The following is a 15,318-nucleotide window of genomic DNA, read 5'->3' on the forward strand; positions in this document are numbered from 1 at the left end:
TACCCTTACACCATACAATCACGCTGGGAACTAGGTGTAGTTGTGTGCCTTAGTGATCTCCAATGACGTGAGTGTGGAGTGACACTGGTACCTATCATGGGACATCTCAAAAAGATAGGAATGCTTTCTCTTCTTTCTTTTTGCCATGCTGCCTACAAGGTGGATACATTGTTTTAAAATACCAGAAAACAACACCTAACTTGACCTTAGGAAGAGAAGTCATGCACATGGTAGAAAGATGAAACAAGGAGCCTAAGTCCTGAACATGCCTTAGCATTAATATGTCTTTAACATCAATGGCTGTTAACTACAGATTTCTCATAGAACTTTTATTGTTTAAGCCTCCATGATAGGTCTATTATTTGTAATAATTGTAACTCCAAAAGTGACTGAATGCATATTCCTAGACTAAGATAAAGTGAGAGAGAAAACAAAAAACAAACAGAAGTGCAAACTATATATACAAGAAACACAAATAATATACAGAAAGCAGGGACAATGAAAATCAATAGCATTGGGAATAGAGATGTCTTACATTGTGAAGAAAAACACTATTCAAACAGGGATAAAAAGTGGAACAAAAGAAACAGAAATCAAAGTCACTGGTTTGGAATTTCATTTTATAATGTTTATCTGGGAAATGAACTGGAACAATGGGACTCATTTGGAATAGCCTTTGAGGTTGTAGAATATAAAAAGTTACCTGAGGGCAAATAAATGGACAGTGATGAAGCTGTGCAGCCCAAATGCTTTCTCCTTCAATTCAAGGTTAACCTTGTCCTATTCACATCACCTTAACTTTCTTTTTCTAAAGTGTGTTTAAATGAATCTCTGTACAAAAGCTTTCTCTGGAAAACATAAAGACATACATACACATCTAGCTGCAATAACATGCAACCCTTTCCTTCATCATGTATTATGCTTGTTATACTATGTTACTATTGAAACTTTGGTCTTTGAAATGAGTTTTGTTTATCTCAATAGAAGTTTTCAATTTGGCTCTATGAAAGAAAATGTATATACTTTATGTAGGATAAAGGCAACAAAATATGAAATCAAACTGGCTTTATTTGGCATCACAGACAGGTCATTCTAGGTTTGTGATTACAATGGATTCTTGAAATAAGGTATCCTTAGTTTGTTTCTCTGTAAAAAGTAGGTTACTAATAATCAACTTGAAGAAATACTGCTCTATCAAATTAGTCAATTTATGTGAGTTTGTAAAGTCTACATGAAATACAGTAGCTGATTTCTTTCTATAAAGAAGAGTCCAAGGAACACAAGCATGAGAACACTATAGAACTAATTAATGAATTTAGATTGTACACAAGGAATACAGATATGTTGAAGGCACTGCACTGAATTCTTTTTGCCTGATTTTAGTGGGTGGTGCAAACTAGATAATAAATGATTGTTATTGGGTTTCTTTCTTGCTTTAAAATCATTTTATGATGACAAAGTAAAATTGGCTTTAAAAAGCAATTAGCTGTGGACACAGAGAGACAGATATTGATAGCTATAGCTATAGACTTAAACATAAGGTAAGTCTATTGACATTAATCAAAACTAGTATGTGCTCAATTTTACAATTAAACTTTGATATTGGCTATACATTTTTATGTTGGTTTAAATTCTATTCCTCGATAATAGGTTCCAATTATACACTTTTTAAAAATGTGTTTTAATGGTACCAAAACATAGCCTTTGAAAGTATGTTTAAATGAATTATGTAAACATTAAATATTGATGTTGTAAGAACAGTATTCCAAAACAAGAAAATTCTGCAACAGAGAAGAAAAATTAATGATAATGATAAATCATATTGACAATTCTGCTATATATCTTTCCTTCTCTTAAATACATTTCATGTTATGTCAGGTTAAAATTAAGAAAATGTAGATAATTTTCATAGATATACAAAATAGAATCAGTCAAATTTAAGGTGAACAAAACTCAATATGTAAAATTTGATTATTAAAATAATTTTATAAGTGAAACTATCATTAACAGCAAACATTTAATAACATAAAAATAAGATAGATGGTCAATTACTTATTTATCTGAAGTTACTTACAATAAATAGCTAGCCACATTATAGTTATTACTATTATGTACAAATCTAAAATAAATTCTGACAATAAAATAATTTAAAATATAATTGAGTTGAAAAACCTATTTTTTCTATAATACACAGAGGAAAGCAGAAAACTTAGGAATTTTTCACAAATGTTAAGAAAATCAACTATTGAAATAAGGAGAGAAAAGAGGGAAGGAAAGGGAGAAACAAATTAGGAACTTTAGAAGAAAATAAATTGTTGCAAGTATCTTCTTTGTGCCAAATTCACGGTGTCATTTTTTTGAGTCTCATGAATACATACAATTTTATTCACTTCATTAAGGAATGTATTGACTTTCATTTTCTCTTGATTCCCCACCCCCAGTGCTGTGATGAGTGAATGCTCATACACCCTATCTCTTCAGGTAGATTCTCCAACATCAGAGCTTCAAAAGTTATCTCTAAAAAAAACATGCACTAAGTCTTTTGTATGTATATTTATGTAGTTTATATTGTGTTAACGTTCTTGCATGTTTGCTTTGAAATTTAAAAATTAAAATAGGAACTCTGGTCAAATTAACCTCCTTGTTCTGTTGATGGAACATTATTGCATAGACATAAATATACTCCCTCAAAGTGGTTGATAGTGGGTAGTAAATCAAGATTAAAGTACATTCTTTTCACTTATACAATTCTTTTGTAGTAAAACTCAGTTATCTTTTATTAATGGCAAGCCCAAAATTCCTAGAGTAACAAGTATTTATGGGAAAAAAAAAACTGTTTGGAAAGGCTAACAAAACTCACACTGAAAAAAATATTCTGAGAAATAATACAATCATATTACTTATAAGATTAAATTTAAAGTTGTATTTTGAAACAACCTGCTATAAGCTAAGAGAAAAAAATAATGAACTATTATATATTGACTATAATAATGAACTATTATTATAATGACTTTTCTGACAGAAAATTATTGATGGGAATTCACAAATTAAGTATGCTTGTCTCTCATTTGATACACATTAGATCTCTTATTCTTTCTTAAAAACATATCCAATTATCATGTAGTATATTCCCAGGGCTAATGGACACACACAGTCTACCTATGAAGATTTTCTTTGTTGAACAACTATCACAAACCCACTTTTCTACCTAGAAAGAAGGTTCTGCACTATAAAAAATTAATTTTGATAATTACCCCATATGTAAGACAGGGGAAGGAATGTAGATATTTTATTTTGTAGATAATTAGCTTACTCCTATCCATAACTCTGCAACACTCAGGATACAATTAATTACACATAATGAATGATCTGTTCTCATTATTGATAGTTTTCTGAATCTAGCTGAACTTCACAGACATCTCCCAGATTTGTAGTGACTATAGAATAAAAATGACAGTGCATGCCAAAAGTAGCCAATAAAAAAGAAGCAGGGTCCATCAGAAAAGCAGAATTTACTTCAACAAATTATTAGGCTAAGTTAGACACACATTGAAGCATACACAAAAACTTACAAGTTACTAGACTTGAACTGGCATCCATACATTCCCTAATCAGAGGAAGCTATGTAGCCTCTGGAATTATACATAGGATAATGGACTGAGGAAAGAAACAGAATACAATTTCTTAAGAAGAAAATACCAATGGTTATTAGGGGTTCCAATGAAGTCTACTGAATCTGCATGATAATATATATTTTCAAAACAAAGAGATCCCAACTTAATATGTTCTTAGGGACAATCAAATGGTTGATTTTTTTTCTGGCAATGCTAGACAGAGGTATTAAAGCAGATGGCTGTGTAAGATGAATCATATTCTTTAAAATGCCTAGAGACAAAGAAAGTACAATTTTAAAAAGTAACATTACATATTTTCTTCTACAATGGAATGATAAAAATTCTGCTACTCTTCCATCCTTTGTATTGTTCTTCCTTATTTTCAAAAAGAAAGTGTAGGGCTGGGGTTGTGGCTCAGTGGTAGAGTGCTTGCATAGCATGCATGAGGCACTGGATTCGATCCCCAGCTCCACATAAACAAAAGAAAGGTATTGTGTCCATCTACAACTAAAAAAAAAAAAAAAAGTGTAGAAAGAGATGTAATTCTTCAGGTTTCAGGTTGGTGACCTTTATCTTGTTCTGCAGATTTGTTTAAATGGGTCTTTAAAATGGAAAGCAAATCTTACATGCAAAACTAGGACAACTGCAAAACACAAAGAAAATATTGTCTCAACAATACATGCTTAATTATATTTATTATGTAACATTTAAGACACAACTAGGTAGAAAGCACTCTAAATACCTCTGCATTTACTTCCTAACTTAAATGTTACCTAATGTAGAGTTAGAATTTTTGTTTCAGTAGAAAACTCGTATCATTATGTTGCTTATTAATCTCATATATTCTTTTATACTTTAATTGCATATGTATGTAACCCACTCAGTGTGTGTATTATTTTACATATGGTACTTATGTATCAATGTCATCCTGTTGTGTGTTCCCCCTACTAAACTTTCTGCATGCCAGAGACATGGATTGTAGACAAGTAACCCACATTTGATGTCCAAGATATTCATTTTTATATTTTACTTTTCTGTATTCTGGTGAATTTTTGACAGAAATAAGTTTTTACTCTTTTACCTTGAAAAATAAACAATGTGACATGGAAAATAACGACAGCCATTCAAATTCAAGAACTTTTAACATTAGAAAAATATACAAATTATTTTTAGAAGAAGTTGGAGAAATGTTTTAGCAATGTAAAGTTGTGTATTTTTAGATTAAATTACACCACATAAAAAGAGATCTATTGTCAGCTCCAATAATCTTTGTAAACAAGATTTCAACACATTGCTTCCCCAGTAGAGAAGGCTAATATTTTAGGTAGGTGGAAGAAAAGCTACATTGATTCCAGAACTACATAGACTTAAATCAGTGTATAATTTATAAATTTTAAAAACAGATTCCTGCACCAAGTACTCAAAGTATTCAAGTATTATAAGCAAACTAACATCTGCAACTTTCTCTAGTTTGGAAGACTATGAAGAAGTTTGTTCATAACAGCAAGTACTCATAATCTTGCTCTGGAGTTCCAGGTACTAGTTCAGGATTGGGAGGAAGGTAACATGCTAGTTCAAAAATACTGAAGAGCCCATAGGGCCAGATCTAATAACTCAAGCAAGAAAATATTATAATTCAGCTTAACAAATAAGCATATATTCAGATATATACGTATTTCTATATTTATACATATCTATCATTCTGATTGACAAATGAACACATATGTATATGTGTGTGTATATACATATATATGTGAGTCTACCCATCAAGCTGAATGATACATATATATGGCAATAGCTTATCATATATTTGATGATAATACTAATATTCTTTAACAATACAGCTTTCATTAAAAAAGAGGGACATGCATTTTGGAAGTGCCCATGGAGATGTGCAAGTGTTACTGGTGGTACTCAAAACAAATGTCAATTTCTAGGTTCTTAATTCATTGAGGGGAAAATTAATAATAATCAGTGACAAACTTCTCCTCATATCATATCACAAATTCATCAAGTGAAACCCTCCAGGTGGCACAATTAGTGCCCCATCTGTGGTTGTTTTTTATATATTTTATAACTAGGAGAGGAGTAAAACTAAATGGTTACATATCATAATACAAATATATATGCATACATACGCTACACACATGTAAGACAGAGAAACAGAGACAGATGGACAGAGAGAGACACAGAGAGAGAAGAATATATACAGTAGCTCAAATATATGTGTGTATACATTTGGACTACCACACACATTTGATTATTAGCGATATATAATCAATGCTAAAATTATTCTTACTGATAAACAATCAATGTTAAATTGTTCTTTTCTATGTCATTATGTCATATTTAGATTTGTTTTTGTAGTATTCATGGTATAAAGGACAAAAATGTATTTAAAGAAATGAATAACAATCTTATAAATAAGACAAACTATTTACTACTAATAATTTTGTCTTATTTTACCATTTTATGTTTTATCAATTTAAAAATTAGTATTATAATTAATTCTTGATATAGCATATACTTTGAATATTATATATATATATATATATATATATATATATATATATATAAATTGCTAGTTCCACTTTCCCCAGAAATAGTTTACAAAATGCACTCATCTAATTACTGAAAACATTAACTTCAGAAACTTGAATAATTTCTTTTTAACTGAATTAAGTGCAAATCAAAAATCATTTTAAACCTGTGCTTCAAACATTTTTACAAGATCTCCCTCTTCTGGCCACAAGAGTTATTTCATTTCTTCTTATCTACAGTAGTCTTGAAAATCTATTGCAAATTTAGGGTAAAGCTAATTAATACTAACCCGGCATCAAAGAGATAAATAGACAGGCACTCCTAAAAATGAAAAACAGGAAACTCTTTTCAATATCTCTAATACACATACTGTTCTATTAAAGTCTGTTTATCTAATTTCATTTAAATTCCTGCCTCACTGAAATTCTGAGAATTCATATGCCAAGCTTGGTAATAAGTTAATAAATGAATTGAATGCTTGAGGTGTTCCAGATGGACTTAAATCGCAAATGCTGTCATTCACAAAGGAGACTGCACTCCTACAGCTGGAATGCAAGCTTCCAAATGCAGACCTACCTCTGCATCTTAAAACAGGTGAGAAGCAAGCTCCACTAAATGTTTTTTCAGAACTTAGTTGAAAGCAATAAAACACATCTGAGAAATATTTATAAGAAATTGACAGCAGATGATCACATGCAACTTGGTGCAGCAATATCCTACTAAACACAGTTTTCAACTATATTACTTATATCATTAACATGAGCAAAATGGTAATTGTACATGACAAGGAAGATGTTGGATCTTAAGTGATAGGACATCAATTAAAACATCAGTGAGTTTGGAGGAAAAACAAAGGAAATTCATTTTCAAGTACTGGAAAAAGAATCATAGGTTTAGATAATTAAGTGAATGAAGAAATAGGAAAAGGACTGGTTGAAAATAAGTCCCATTTTTTTTGTTTGGTTTGGTTTTAGTTTAGGTCACTGTGTAGATGACTATACTGATAGTTGTGATTTTAAGAAATGCAAGCCAAGAGAAAAAATGAAGACATGTGTGGTAGTGACAAAGAAAATGTAATCAACCTGTGGTGTCACTGGCATGTAAATGAAGAAAGTGCAGAAGAAATGCTAATATTGGGGAAATATTTTAAATTTTATATTAAAAAATAGTTTAGAAAGCATATATGATGTAGCTACTATCTTGAAAATGCCAGATTGTTAATATGGCACTAAATGTTGGTTGATGAATACAGCCATGACTTTTAGCATTGGCTATTTTATATGAGTTGGCTTTTGAGTGCTACCTAGTATCATGTACATGAGAACAAATGATGAGGAGTTCACAGAGAGGTCACTATTTTTGTTTTTGAAATTGCATGAAGATTTCTTCTCTTGGAACATCTCAGTTATGAAATGTCTGAAACATCACCAATAAGGAAATACATCTTTTCTCAAATTCTTTATGAAAATGCAGATCATATGTGGCATATATCAACTTTCTATTTGGAATGCATAACATTAGGCTTATATTTTCATCACAGAAGAAGTGCATTACTTTGGTGATTCTTTGCCACAGATTCCACATTAAATTTTTCCCTCATAATATAGTTGATGAGAAGATTTAAGGAGATAATACATGTAAACCACAGAGTACAGTATATTGCATGTGATATTTTAGAGTTCTAGAAAACTATAAAATTAAGGGCACATTGATATATTTAAATTTTATATGTATATGTGTATTATTTAATGAGTTAACAAAATATTTTCTGTTCCAAAAAAGAGAAAATGATCATTTTTTCTCTGAACCATCTAAATGATGAGTTTACTAATAGTTATTTAGAATTTGTTATATGACCTCACCTGAAAAAAATAATATAAATAATAATAAATAAAAATAGTAAAGATAATTGAATCTATTTTTTCATGCAATAAAAATATTGAACGCAATATAGCTAAGAGATTAGCTTTCTATTAAGAAACTAATAATTTTACCTCATGCTGACAGAGCCAAATCAGGAATAACCTGGATAATTAGGATTTTAAAGTCATGTTAACAATTTATTTTTTGCAATCAATCAAATTAACTACACTACATTTCAAAGAGCCAAAAATAACTTAAATTTTGTTCTTTTCATTATCTAGCTTCCACACAAAATTGATCATTTTGTTGAAGCAGCTGGACATGGGAAGGGTGACTGAGCAGAGCAGAAATACATTAATCTAAATAATAGCTATGTAGAATTCCCAAGCAGGGATTAAACTGGGGAGAAGACAAAAATGCATGTTTCTAAGAGATGCACAATTTTCACCTACTTCAAAATGCAGGCATATGCAGAATAGGATTTAGTAAAACATGCTGAACTGCTATTCTCCAGTGACTCACTGAGCCAGTTGGTTGTGGACACAAAGTAGAGCACAATTCTCCAGCCCCATTTCTAGATGTCAGCATCTTATGTGGCCTGCTGTTTTCCTTGGAATTAATCCCTAAGCCACAGCAAGCAAACTCAACTTGTTGAAAATCATTTTTCTCCCTGGCAGAGCAAGGAAGTGTCAGGCATTCACTTTGGCTTCTCTACTGCATTCATCCTCCATGGCAGCTGTTTATCTGTATATTACCCACATCTCTATTTGCACTTCCACATCCCTGCACTTGTGGCAGCAGTAATAGTCTCTACAGATTTGGTTTTAATCCTAACCATCAGGGAGTGAGAAGATTCAAACAGTCCTACCCTTATGAACAGAAGCAGTCCTTACCAGTCGACTTTGAATCATGTAGTTAGACTTTAAACAAAGAGGATTCCAAAAATTTGTGCTTTCAGGGTAATAAAATGCTTAGTTTTCAATGTGAATCATAATGCTGGAAAGGAGCCACTCCTAAAGATTTAAAATAAATTTTCTTTCATATGATCACTTTAAAATAAAGAAAACTTAACTTGAGCAATCCCTAAGTACACTGGATAAAGAAATACTACTTACAGGGAGAGTACTGACTTTGTAAAATAGATTGGGAATATTGCATTGGTACTGATATTAACCTCTAAACAATAGCCAAATATCTACTAAATGCATACTTCATTAATACCTCTATTAAACCTGGAATCTCCAAATTGTATGGGTACTTCAGAGTATCCTCCCTTAAAATAAGAAAACAATACTCTACCTTCTCTAAAATTATACTATAACTATTATTTCATATATAAATGACTCATTTAATGACAAAGAGAATTTTGTATGGTTTTATTAATTTCTTCAAATACATGCTATGTTTAAAATTTTTCAATTAATATTATTAACATATCTCCTTGGACACAAGATCACTATCTCCATGATTCAAAAGCATGCACAGAAAGAATTGAAATAAATGATGATCTGATTTTTTTACCAGTTTTGTGCAGATCTTGATTATTCATCTAGATAGAATCACCTTCTAATTGTCTACATGCAATTAAAATTTAACAAATGAATTCTAATAGCAAGGATAATTTTAACATATTATTTTATAATTAATATTTTTCTGTAAAACATTGATTTAGGGATACAGATTTCCCTTAAATCTCTATTTATATTCATTTTTCTGTAATTATTCTATACAATCTATGATAACATGGGAAATAATCCCCAGCAAGATTTGTATGTAATCAATAGACAGTATTGGTACATATTTAATAAAAATGGTAATAACTGGGTGTGATAATACTTTAAGCAAGTGTTCTGACTTCAGACTCCCCAGATATGAATACATACTCAAACTGTACTAAATCACGAGCAATGTATTCAGCATATATGTGTAGATACACATGAATATGTTTGTTGCATTTATTAACCTAGATTTGTTATTTATGAGATCAGAATCTTATGATTTCAAACCTCTTTGAATTTTGACTTGATACTCATGTTTAAAAGTAACATTAGAATACCTAACATAGTAGGCCAAAACAAAAATTAAAGAAATTCTAATAGGGCATGTGAATCCCAGTGCACTTCCTTTATCATGTACTGGGGGCTCATTAAGAGTTAATTCATTTTTCACTCATTTTTGTATATACATCCTGCCTTTCCAATCATGATAAATCTTAGAAGAACATACACTATTTCTTGTTCCATGCACAAGAACCTTTAGCAATTCTTTGTTGTATTAACTATTTCAGCCTATACCCAAATCTCTACACAACCTTATTATTCACTAAGTAGGAAAAACACTCCCATGTGTCAGTTTAAGACATTGGCAAATCAAGACAGATGCTCCAAGCAGCACTTCCCTATCTGTAAACACCATCACTTTACATACTGTCATCAAGGTGAATTTATTGGCCTTTTCTAGAGATATTTTCCCTAGCAATGTTTCAAAAATTATACATTTCATTAAAACCAGGGGAAAAACTAAACAAATTTGTGTCTATTTTTTTCATCCATTTATCACAATAATTCCATAAAACTGAATGCTATTGATATAACAGTAAACATCTTACTTAAAATACTAAATTTTTGGAACTTATAGTATGGTGAACCCAGGGTGAAGCACAAATAAATAAAATGAAATATATATATATATATATATATATATATATAATATATATCAGGTTGCATTAAGCTTTGAACAAAATGAGGCAAGGAAAAAAATAGAATGTGACCTAGGTCAGTAAAAACTTCTTTGATTTGGACAAAAATCATAAAGAAAAGAAGAAGTAAGCCAAGCAAGATCTGGGAGATGATTTTAGGCAAAGGTACAGAAAGACTAACTCTTAACACAGGAAAAAAGAGAACTTTACATGACACAATTTAAGTATAGTAACACACTGGTGCAAGGCTTTGAGCAGGGAGATGGCATGACCAAACTGATGTTTAAAATGTATTTGTAATAAAGTATTGCCTAGAATGCACTTTTGTGATTTGCAATTTCTTATTCCTGGAATATTTGCTCACTTACCTTGCATGGGCCACAACGCTTTTGTACTGGATGTCCCAGTCTTCACATATTCCACAGTCTATTAGCAATAGATAAGGAAAGCATGAGGATGAAGACAGATATTAATTTTGATGTATTGTGGTTGGTCAGTAGTAATACACAGACAGTATTAAGAAATTACAGAAGAGAAAACCCAGCTAAATATGGCATATCAGCTTAGGCTTGCTGCTAAATATGTTAACTTATGGACAGAAATGAGACATCTGCAGCAAGGACCCTGGGAAGCATCCAGTTTGCACCTGTGATGCAGATGATATGTATATAACACTAAAAACCTTCTAGCTTCAACAGAGTGCAAAATACAAGGCACTAGTTTGTAAGAGTCTACATTATGCATATCTGATTAAGGAGATTGGGGTTCATCTCCAAAACGAGAAGCCTTTGAAAATATTTAGGTAAGGCGATTTCTGGGAAGATGGTGGCACTTGAATCAGGCGTGGCACACATTTCCAAGGAGAGTACCTCTCGATGAGGGGCTCAGGAAAGAGAATTCTTACAAGAGCAGCCGTAGTAGGGTTCATGGCTGCTATGGGCATTTTCTTCTTTCCTCTTAAAAGGATGATGTTGTTTCTCCTCCTCTGGTGAAAGCCGAGCCTCTTTGCCCACCATGAACATCACCCCAGAGGTCAAGAGTCATGGGATGAAGTTTGCTGAGGAGCAGCTGCTAAAGCTGAGGAGCAGCGACTCAAGGCAAAGGACTTGGCCGGAAGGAGAATGGCATTACTCAGGCCATCAAAGTGACTCTGACGCAAGATACTCATGGGGACCAAGTACAGAGAAGATGCTTTTTCAAGGAGACCACTCATAATCGTCCCAAGCCTAATATGTGTATCAGAAGTTCATGAAGCCAGCTATGAGCTCGAGGTTTATTACTTCCAGCAGCTGCAGTCTACCTTCTGCCAGGTTGAAGTATGCAGGCCCCCACTCCTGTGGCTCTGCAAGGAGCAAGTTGGGGGCTGGCCAATTCCTGCCTAGGACAGTCATGCTGACTTCGGGTGGAGAGAAGCCAGACAGAAACTTGGAGAGCTGAAGTGATGACAGCCAGGGGCCCAGGCCTCCAAAGATCCTGACTGATGAGATGCTGCTCCAGGCCTGCGAGGGGCGAACAGCACACAAGGCTGGGATCACAATGAAGGCCAAGCTTGCCCAACTAGAGGCCCAGGAGCAGGCCTTCCTGGCTCATCTTAAAGGCCAGGTTTCTGAGGCCTCTCAGCCACAGTCTGAAATCCAGCCCCCCCCCAACCCCCCAAAAAAGAAAAGGAAACAGAAAGAGCCTAGAGCAACTGAGAAGAGAGTGGATAAGGAGCACCCAGAACACACTGAGCACAGCATGAGGAAAAGCAAAAAAAAAAAAAAAAAAGAGAGAGACATCAAGAAGAGATGAGGGAGGGGGACAGCTGTAGGGAGTGAAGAGGACGAGGCTGCAGGAACCAGTGGGCTTGAGGAACTCAGGAGCAGAGAGCAAGTCATCAGTCTCTTAAGAAAAGGAAGAAAAAGAAGAAACAGCACCATGAAAGGGAGGAGGGGGAGGAAGAGACAGTGGTGGGTGGAAGAAGGAAGAGGGAAGGATCTTGCAAGTGGTGTTGGGAGAAAGGAGGTGAAGAGCAGAGTGCACACGGACCCCTGCCACAGAGAAAAGAAAAGGCAGCAGTGTGAGGAGGACTTGAGCATGGCTGATGGGGAAGGGGAGGAGACTGCTTTAGAGGGTGCAGCTAGGGAAGCAGAAAGCACAACATGAAGTAACAGAAGCAGCAGAAGCAAGAAGAAAAGACAGCAGTGCAGGAAAGAGGAGGTGTTCTTGGATGTAAGCTGTGAAGGTGACAATGGCAGGACTGAGGAAATAGAGAACAGAGGCAAGAAGAGGAGGCTGCAGCAACTCAGGGAGAAAAGAACAAGAATCAGCACTGACCAGGGCACCAAAAAGAAGAAATAGAAGAAGAGAGACTGAAGGTCCTCAAGTTGGAGTTCAGTTCCTTTTCATTGTAGCCTCAGAGACCATGGTCAGCGTCCTACATGAGGAATCCCTCCCTAAGAGGAAACTGAGCTCAGGGACAGCAGTCTTCTGCTGGAGCAGCCAAGTGCCACGTCCTAGTCAAGGGAGTGGACATAGTCTCTCCTGCTCTCCCTGCAGCCTCCAACCCAGAGATCATGAACTCCAGTGCCTCCAGGAGCCAGGCAGCTAAGGAACAAGGTATACTGGGGGCTGCGGGAACAGGAATATAGTCAGGCACATCCCTACCAAAAGAAGCCAAAATGTATACTTACGGGAAATGTCTTGGTTTTTAAATATCATGAAGGCTAAGAAAAACATAAACTTGGGGTTTTGGGCTACATTCAGCTCATAGGTTGCTTAGTTCTAACACTATACCAATTGATTATAAATAAATATGAACTTGAGCTTCAAAAAAAAATTTAGGTAATTGCTTAAAATTCCATTTGATATGTTGTTCTGACATGCACAAGAAGGACAGATGCAAAGAGAATGAGAAAAGGATACAAGAAAATCAAATATGGTTATTACATTGTTTTTACTTTTAAAGAATAAGGGTCTGAAAGAGGGCAAAGGTGATATCAATGCAAGGGATGGATTAACTGCAAAAATATATGGAGAATAAAATCAGGGAAGTTGGAGGTTAATTATTACAGAGGATAAGTAGAAAGAATAAGAAATTAGGACCCTAGGTCTAAGAAGTTCGAGACTCTTGGTTAGTTTAATAGACCAAAATCAATACTGTGCACAGAGAGAGAAAATTAAAAAAATAAATAAACCTTGGGAGTAGAATATTTGTTCAATTTTGATATTTTTTGAAGCTCGTGTGTGTTGCATATGTTTGCACAGCATGAGAACAGTTGGATTAATTAATCCTAGCTTGTAGGAAGACAAACAAATTTGGAAGAACAGGTGATATAATTTACAGTTGAAACAAGAAAAGTCAATGAAATTACCCAAAGGTAGTTTAAGTGAAGAAAAAAAAGTAGTGTTTGAGGAATCAAATTTTTAGATGGATCTCAAGAGGAAGGCTAGAAAACAAAAGATATTAGGACCTGTCAAAAATGGAAAAAAAAATAGGAATAGATTTTTTTCTGTGCAGAAAGCGGAGTGGAAACTTTCAAGGAAGAGAGATTTACTGAACTACACTGAGCTGCACAAGATTAAGTGTTATTGCTTTTACCTGCGATCTTCATGCTCCTAGCACAAACAGTGGCAAAAGTGAGCAGCTAACACAAAGTTGGTGGAATCAATAAGAATAAGAAAAGTAATTAAATTAAAGGTGAGGCCGGGCATGGCGGCATACACCTGTAATCCCAGTGGCTTGGGAGGCTGAGATAGGAGGATCACAAGTTCAAAGCCAGCCTCAGCAAAAGTGAAAAAATTCAGTGAGACCCTGTCTCTAAATAAAATACAAAATAGGGCTGGGGATGTGGCTCAGTGATTCAGTTCAATCCTGGGTACCACCCCCCCAAAAAAAGAGTAAAATAAATAAAATTTTAAAAAATAAAGGTGAAAATTTAACTAAACATTTTCAACTATAAGGACCACTGAATTTAAAAGCTGAAAGATATAGAGAATCTAAGCTTTCAGAAATAGTATTGTTGATGCAATAGAAAAGCTACAAAAACCAACATTTTACCTCGACTCCCTTCCATCTGAGTTACAACTACTTTGACCTCCTGCTGTATTTTCAGATTTGCCATAAGAGAAAGAAACATTTCTTTGGGGAAACAAATAAACACAAACATTTGAAAGGATAAGGTCTTATTCAAGTGTCCATCTCAGGCTGAGGATGTAGTACTATGGTGTAGTATTCACCTGGCACGTGAAAGACCACAGGATAGAGCCCCAGCATACACAAACACAAAAGTATCTATCTCACTTGAAAACTTATAGTTTATTTGAGGAAGGTGAATTTAAAATCAGGGAATATGTAAACAAAAAGATTCAATTTCACCATCACTAAGATAGGAATCATCACAAGTCTCAACATCAAATTGTGACTGAAAATAATTTTCAGAAGTGTAAACATAGTTAGATTATGATTGTACAATGGTGGACTAATTAGGAACTAAAGGTGAAAATAGGGAAAGACTACTGGACCAATGAATTAAGGGATAACTCTAGCTCCGTGTACTTTCCAAATAACTTTGGACAAATTACTTAATCTGTTTTCATGTAACTTTTTATCCACATATAAAA

General features: G+C 33.9%; 1 pseudogene; it reads left to right on the top strand.

Moving 5' to 3' along the window:
* Positions 1-11,730: 11,730 nt before the first annotated feature.
* Positions 11,731-13,071, top strand: LOC144250280 (G patch domain-containing protein 4-like; annotated as a pseudogene).
* Positions 13,072-15,318: the final 2,247 nt, after the last annotated feature.

Source organism: Urocitellus parryii, chromosome 2 (assembly GCF_045843805.1).
Source record: "Urocitellus parryii isolate mUroPar1 chromosome 2, mUroPar1.hap1, whole genome shotgun sequence".
NCBI classification, from domain to species: Eukaryota; Metazoa; Chordata; class Mammalia; order Rodentia; family Sciuridae; genus Urocitellus; species Urocitellus parryii.